General features: G+C 42.1%; 1 non-coding gene across 1 annotated transcript; it reads right to left on the reverse strand.

Moving 5' to 3' along the window:
* Positions 1-8322: 8322 nt before the first annotated feature.
* LOC128452538 (U5 spliceosomal RNA) lies at positions 8323-8439 on the reverse strand. Its single transcript, XR_008341030.1, has one exon. It is a non-coding gene; the product is annotated as a U5 spliceosomal RNA (small nuclear RNA).
* Between the last annotated feature and the right edge of the window lie 201 nt (positions 8440-8640).

Raw genomic sequence — 8640 nt, forward strand, 5'->3', positions numbered from 1 at the left:
CTCAGAGAGAGCCACATGTGAGGGATCCCTCTCCCAGGACGGACAGAAGTGCAATAGATGCCACGTGCAGGAGAACATCATCAATAATCAAAGTCTCTAGCAGCATTTGATGAGGGTAGACATCCCGAAGGACAACCCCAACATGACATGCCAAGCAGTCCCGCTGCAATCACAGTCCATGGTCAGCAACCATCTAGACCACGATCCACCATCCAGACCAGACGCCACTCCAGTCCTCAGTCACCGTCCACCGCCGCCCACCAGGACCCATCACAAGCCACCACCGCGGTCCTGGTCCACCGCCCGTGCCCAATGCCAACGCGACACAGGGTCCGCCACCAGCACCACGATCAGCCCACATGACTCAGAATCCGCCACACTGGATCCAACACCGCGACCCCCGGTGCGCGATCCACAAACCGCAATCCATGGTGCGGCCACAGAGGCCCTGGATCTGCGGGTGATAAAGCAAAGGGATTCCGGGGAAGGGGGATAGGGATGGAGAAGAGGAAAGAGAAGCTGGAAAGAGAAGCTCCGTGTGTCATGTGTCATAAAATAGAACAAGTAACGTTCTGGCGCACTAATTAGCTCTAACTATAAGCTTTATCAAAAAGGAAGGTTTTGAGCCTACTTTTAAACGAAAAGATGGTGACTGCCTCCCGAACTGAAAGTGGTAGATTATTCCACAGCCGAGGGGCTTGATGGCTAAAAGCTCTGGCTCCTACTCTACTTTTAGAGAATTTAGGGACGACAAGTAGGCTTGAATTCTGGGAGCGGAGTGCTCTAGCGGGTTTATAAGGTACTAACAGCTCTTTAAGGTAAAAAGGCGCTATATTATTAAGGGCCTTGAAGGTGAGGAGGAGAATTTTAAATTCTATTCTAGATTTAACTGGAAGCCATTGTAGCGATGCTAATATTGGAGAAATGTGCTCTCTTCTCTTTGTTCTCGTCAGGACACGTGCTGCGGCATTTTGGACAAGCTGTAGAGTCTTTAACGACTTACTGCTGGAGCCAGATAATAATGAATTACAATAGTCCAGTCTCGATGTAACAATGGCGTGGACTAGTTTTTCTGCATCTTTTTGGGAAAGGACATGTCAAATTTTTTAAATATTACGCAAGTGGAAAAAAAGCGGTCCTAGAAATTTGTTTTAAGTGACTATTAAAGGATAACTCAGGATCGAAGATCACTCCCAAGTTCCTGACTGTTTCATTGGAAGCAAGGGCAATGTCGTCTAGCGCAGCTATATCATTAGATAATGCATCTCTAAGGTGTTTGGGGCCAAGTATTATAACCTCTGTTTTGTCTGAGTTTAATAAGAGAAAATTGCGGGTCATCCAGGTTTTTATGTCCTTGAGACATGTTCGAAGTTTAGTTAATTGATTACTTTGTTCAGGTTTTATTGACAAATATAACTGGGTGTCATCCGCATAGCAGTGGAAATTTACCGAGTGTGTCCTGATAATGTTTCCTAGTGGAAGCATATATAATGAGAATAAAATTGGGCCGAGCACAGAGCCCTGTGGAACACCATGGTTAACTTTGGTGCGCACAGATGACTCATCATTAATTTGCACAAATTGGGAGAGATCAGAAAAATACGATTTAAACGAGTTAAGGGCGGTTCCATTAATGTTAATTAACTGTTTGAGTCTTTGTAATAAAATTTGATGGTCAATTGTGTCAAATGCTGCACTGAGATCTAACAGAACGAGGACAGACACAAGTCCCTGATCTGAGGCTATTAAAAGGTCATTAGTGACTTTTGCCAAGGCTGTCTCTGTACTGTGATTGGCTCTAAACCCCGATTGAAAGTCTTCATATATATTATTTTCCCGGAGAAACTCACACAGCTGATTGGCAACAACTTTTTCTAAGATTTTAGACATGAAGGGGAGATTAGATATTGGTCTGTAATTGGCTAAAACCTCTGGGTCTAGTGTGGGTTTTTTGAGTAGGGGTTTGATGACAGCTATTTTAAAAGACTGTGGTACATAACCTGATGATAATGACAGATTGATAATGTTAAGCAACGAATTATCAATTAGGGGCAGAATTTCTTTAAGTAATTTGGTAGGAATGGGATCTAAGATACAGGTTGTTGGTTTAGAACCTGAGATTATTTTGGTAAACTGATCTCGGGTAATCAGAGAGAAGCTGTCTAAGTAATTGGTAGGATTCTCAGCCGTCTCTGAGATCTCTGTTGTTGGGAGGGTATTAGTGCCAATTGAGGGCAGGAGATGGTTGATTTTATTTCTAATAGTTTGAATTTTATCATTAAAAAAGGTCATAAAGATATTGCTATTTATCGAGGAATACTGGGTTCGGTGGAGGTGTGACTCTCTGTCAGCCTGGCTACAGTGCTGAAGAGAAACCTGGGGTTGTTTTTATTCTCTTCTATTAGTTTTGAATAGTAGGCGGCTCTTGCTTTGTGGAGAGCCTTTTTATATTCTTTAATGCTATTCTTCCAGTCTATTAGATTTTCAACATTGTTGCTGGAGCGCCACTTCCTTTCTAGTTTTCTTGATATTTGTTTTAACTCATTTGTCTGGGAATTATACCACGGAGCTAATTTACTATGTTTGACATTTTTCTTTTTTAGAGGCGCTATTGAGTCTAATGTTAATCGTAATGAGTCTGCAGAGCTATCGACGAGGTGGTCGATCTCAATGGAGCTCAGGGTTTTAAAGAATTTGTTGTTTATATCTACTGCTAATACGGGTTTAAATGTAATTGGGATTATTTCCTTAAATTTAGCTACAGCACTATCAGGTAGACATCTAGAAAATAAATTTTTTATTAGTGGCATATATTCAGTTATTGAAAAATCAAAGGTTATTAAATTATGGTCTGATAGAACTGGATTGCGCGGAAGTACTGTTAAATTTTCAATTCCGACACCGTACGATAATACAAGGTCAAGTGTGTGGTTACCACAATGAGTAGGTTTGTGCACACACTGACTGAAACCAATAGAGTCTAGTATTGAAATAAATGCTACGCTAAGGCAATCTTTATTATTATCAACATGAATATTAAAGTCACCAACAATAATAATTTTATCGGTCTTTAGGACTAAGTTTGATAAAAACTCAGGGAATTCCTTTAAAAATTCAGTATAAGCCCTGGGAGCACGGTAAACTACGGCAAATATGATTGGCTGTTGGTGGTTCCTGGATTGGCGTGGAAGACTAAGAACCAGACATTCAAATGATTTGTAGCTGAGTTTAGGTTTAGGATTAATTGATAGACTGGAGTTATAAATAGCAGCAACTCCACCTCCTCACCCAATTTCTCTAGGAACCTGTGAATTGATATGACTGGGGGGAGTAGATTCATTTAGACTGACATATTCATCAGGATGCAGCCACGTCTCAGTGAGGGACAATAAATCTATGTTGTAATCGGAGACTATTTCATTAACTAAAAGAGCCTTTTTTTCCAGTGATCTAATGTTTAAAAGACCACATTTAAAAGTCTGGGTTTCCTGTATGGTTTCAGAGGTTGTTTTAATTTGTATTAAATTTTTGTGTGGAGTTCTCGCTCTGTTATTGTTTAATTTCAATAATTTAATCGGACGGTGAACAGACACAATCTCTATGGGGTTGTTTGACTGATCCAGAGGGAGCGCAGAGAAGTGTTTAGCACTGCAGCTCTGCTTCCTGGTCCCAACTATGGGTTGTCATGTTATAGACTGATAATAGTCTATAATAGTGTCAACTATAGTGGTCATTTTCAGGACTTTCGTCCCGGATAGTGATTTTGGCACACATCCCACGTTGTTCAATGGGGTCATATAAGTCTATAACAGTTGAGATATTCTCCGCTAAATGAAGCGCATACAAATCTTCCCCAAGACCTAGACTAAAATTTTAAACAATCTTTGGACAAATATGCTATTCACATTGAAAAAAAGAAAAGAAAAAGGGGGCATGTAACACTTCTGTGACAACCCTGGAGTTGTCTGCTGTGCTTGTATTCTGTTTCAGGATCCTGTAGGCGGAGTCAGCCTTCATCATCAGCAGTGATGTGGCGCACCTGGGGGACTACTACTTAAGAGACCTGCAGACTGGGCTCTGGTCTCTCTCACTCACCGGGTTGATCTCGACATGGACATGTGGAGGTGTTCTCGTTGTCTTTTGGTGTTTTGTAATAGTAGTTATGTAAAATAAATGCTATATCTTCAGAACTTGTGTTATTCAGGGTTTTCTTGTTGCACACCTGAGCCAAGGTGTAACACTTCAATAGGTAGTATATTCTCCTGCAGGCCAATGCGCCTATGGAGAATGGCCACACCGCGGCGGTGAATGGCGCACATAACAGGTTCACTAGGTAGCATATTCTCCTGCAGGCAACGCACCTATGGAGAATGGCCACCCCGCGGCGGTGAATGGCGCACATAACAGGTTCACTAGGTAGCATATTCTCCTGCAGGCAATGCGCCTATGGAGAATGGCCACACCACGGCGACGAATGGCGCACACATAACAGATACTCTGTGGTCTGTAGAGGTCTAAACGTATTTATCCACTTTTAATACTTTTCAAGACCCCGTGCATACCCTGATATATAAATTTAATTAATCACAATATAAATAAGTAAAATCTCTGCCCATAGAGAGGAAGTTAAGACCACAGCCGTTTTTGGGGAGTCTTCTTTAATGTCTGTCCAACCAAACCCGAGTGTCTTGACCCCATGTTATTCATCCAATTCCTACACATTCAACATCATCTGCAGCTTTGATGTTTTAATATGTAATCTCAGCTGCATGATTCCTTTGTTTCATGTCAGAACTCGGCATCCATCACGTCTCCGTGTCCGGGGTAGTCACAGGCATGTTTTGGCGCGCCTTCATCCCCTCAAATGGTGACGACACAATGCGAACGATGCCAAGGGATTCATTGCACCCTTGTCGTGGCATACATCCGTTCCTGTCCATCCTGGGAGAGGTTTCCCTCACATGTGGCTCTCTCTGAGGTTTCTACATTTTCCCCTGTTTATAGGGGGTTTTTGGTAGTTTTTCCTTACTCTTGTCGAAGGTTTAGGACAGGATGTCGCACTCGTTAAGCCCGATGAAACAAACTATGTTTTTGAATATTGGCTATACAAACAAACATGTGAGTGAATAATTTGTATGTGCTTTGCAGACTGATTATATTATTGCATTTCAGGTGGTTTGCTGGGCTTAAAGTGTGGAATTCTGGTGCATATGTTGCCATGTGCCAAGTTCACAATATTCCCGTATAGGGAACCTCACTAGGTAGTATATTCCCCCGCAGACAATGTACCTACGAATGAACACACCGCGGTGGTGAATGGCACACATAACAGTTTCACTATGTAGCATATTCTCCTGCAGGCAATGCGCCTATGGAGAATGGCCACACCGCGGCGGTGAATGGCTCACATAACAGTTTCACTAGGTAGCATATTCTCCTGCAGGCTAATAGTGACATACCTCAATCTCCACAACCATCTATAATACACAACCACCTTATCAGGTGGTTTATTTAACCAGAGAGACATTTCCCATCAACCCCTCTTGCTCGCACTGCCGCTGCAGTATTGCTACCTGTTGCTTCAGCCTTTCCACCAGCCCAGCATCTACCTGTAGGCTCCAACGGGGGGTTACAAGTATTTGCTCATCACTCCCATCATTCCTGTGTAATCATATGGGGGAGTGATTAAGTTGGAGCCTAGACGCCAAACACTAAATCTGTTCAAACGTGAGTTGTCATGTGTCTTGGAATTAAACCACAGAGCTAATTTACTATGTTTGACATTTTCATTTTTTAGAGGCGCTAATGAGTCTAATGTTAATCGTATGAGATGAGGTGTTCCATCTCAATGGAGCTCGGGTTTTTAAAGAATTTGTTGTCTATATCAACGGATATTACGGGTTCGAATGTAATCAGAATAATTTCCTTAAATTTAGCTACAGCACTATCACTACCTGATAGTGCTGTATCTAAATTTATGGAAATAATTCTAGAAAACATCTAGAAAATTAGTTTTTTATTAGTGGCATATATTCAAATAATGAAAAATCGAAGGTTTTTAAATTATTGTCTGATAGTATTGGATTGCGCGGAAGTACTGTTAAATGTTCAATTCTGACACCGTATGATAATACAAGGTCAAGTGTGTGGTTACAACAATGAGTAGGTTGGTGTACACACTGAGTGAAACCAATTTACCATCTATCTTGAGGGACAAGGCTCCAAAAATAATATCTCCTCTCCACAAAACCTTCAGTACTCTTCCAATTGAACCTCAAAGTATTTTTTGGCAGGGTAGTAGGGGAGAGCGGTAGCATGACGTTGTCATACTCACAATTCTAGTCAGAATGTGAGTCTGATACCGCTCCATTGGGCTGTGATTATGGGGCCTGTTTCAACCGAACCAGGAAATAAAATTCCTCTTCGCTCAATTGGATAGACCTACAACCAATCAGAGCAACGTAGTATGTGACGTATGTAAAGCGACGCATAGTTGTTGTCAACAGAACTCAGCTGCACGCACGCTGGAAGATGTAGAAGAAGATCAGTAAAAACGATTTTTGCCGGGGTTGTAAAAATAATTGAAGGATACAAGGAGAGCTTACCAACACGATCAGCATTTTTGAGAGAAACAGTTAATGTAACAGCCCCCCCCCCCGAACATGACGCAGAGTTTCTCTACTGATGTCACACGGCTCTTTATTGTTCACTTCATCGTAGCCATAAATACACCGTAAAACTGGAATGACATTAAGTATACGATATTTTAATCCATAAAACCAAACACAAAAGTTAAAATACAATAAACAAACAAATCACCACGAGACAAGTCTGATGCGTTAACGTGACAGCGACTCCCGTTCCGCGCTACCTGCAGCAAAGTAAATGGGATCAGCTTCCTTACCTCGTTCCGCTGGCGAGGGGTGTTAAACTATAGTTTTTGAGAAATGCTGCACAGCCCGCGTCCGGTTGTAGTTCCTGCTCCTGTCATTGTGCCGGCACTGTACGGCAGGTGTCTTATTGCATTGGTCCGCAAGCGAGGGATCTGGTGCGTCTATTAACATGGTCCGCTCCTTAAACTGCAGGTATTTATGTGAGGGGAGTCGCTACGTGTAAAACAAAATAAGCCCAACACAAAATAACAGAATACAAGAGTATGCCTAAAGTGGCAGGTGTAGCAGTCAGTTACAGTAAAGTTCTCCGTTTAGGATTACAGCTCCACAACACATCAAACAAATCGTATCGCATTTGTCGGTCCTGTAAGAACTTAATAACACGGTTGGAACGCGACATTCCCGTGTCCCATCTTCTTCGCAACCATCGGGGCCAGCTGATAGAATAAACTTTTTCCGAATCCCGTAGGAAGGACTGCAAAAACATCTTTTCGATCTACAAATGCCTTGATCGCGTTTCTCTGTTCCTCTTTCAAAATGAATGCGCTGCCGATGTCTCCTAAAACAGACTCAATGGCAGCATCTACACATCTCAGCTCTCCAGCGGCAGGTATGTTTGTAGAAAACAACGTCAACCCAAGTGCACTTTGATGACGTAGTTGATTACGTTACCGTTGATCATCTGTCCATCATCGTATAAAGCCCGCCCTGACAATCTGATTGGTCCGGATGATTTCGTAACGGGCATAATTTCTCCCCAACGGAGCAAATCCAGACCGAATTCCCCGACCTCAAATGTTGTGGGCGGGGCTAAGTTCGTCTGGCATCCAGGCTAGGAGAGCGGGGTAATGTGGGACATTGGGTAATGTGAAATACCCCTTGTATCTAGGCAACGGAACACATTTGTGGTCATGTGACCGTTATGTTTTCAAGCTCCTCTCATTCCCCCCTTGCCATGAAGGAGAAGTTGGTGCTGGTGCTGTGGAAAGTATGTTTTTTCACAAAAATTAATTTTTTGCATGTAAAAGTAAATTTTCTTGCTTTTAACTTAATCAACTGTTGTGTCAAAACAAATTGATTCAGGTAGAAAAAATTATTTCATACATGTTGGTGAACTTCAAACATATAAAACCCGTAGCTGGGGTAAAGTGGGACACAAGACCACTTTTTTTTAAACAATCATATTTTCACTGCCCTTTGTCCTGAAGACATTCTGATCATTTCCATTGCTAGAACACATCCTGAATTAATGGGAAATGTGTAAATTTGACTGATATATAATTTTAACTCGTCTAGAGGGGAGTAAATGTAAAAAATGTTTGTAGGTGTGCATAACAATGGCTGCTGCTCATCACCTCCGCCCAAGCTCTCCTTTGTGGACACTTGATTTCTTACCTAGACAGCTCTTTGAATTTTCACAATTTCATAAGGCTCAGCCATACAGCAAAGCCTGCCAAAATTAGATTGAACTCATGTTTGTTCCTCTCCATGGAAGTCTTTAGTAAAAGGCGAAAGACTTGTACGTTATGAAGAGAAACAAGAGTCAGCATGGCCCTCTGTTCGAGAGCAGCGGAGGAGTCTCTCGGTCACAGTCACCACCTTCGCGGAGGGCCTCTCTTTGCTTACCTTATATCAGATTCTCTGCTTTCTCACCAAGTCTCCCGGAAGATCTTTAGTGAAAACAACTTTCAGTTTTTGACAAACGCTTCTGATTCAATTTGGAATCCAGTTGAAGCTCATTGTGACC

The sequence above is a fragment of the Pleuronectes platessa genome, chromosome 11 (assembly GCF_947347685.1).
Source record: "Pleuronectes platessa chromosome 11, fPlePla1.1, whole genome shotgun sequence".
Classification (NCBI taxonomy): domain Eukaryota; kingdom Metazoa; phylum Chordata; class Actinopteri; order Pleuronectiformes; family Pleuronectidae; genus Pleuronectes; species Pleuronectes platessa.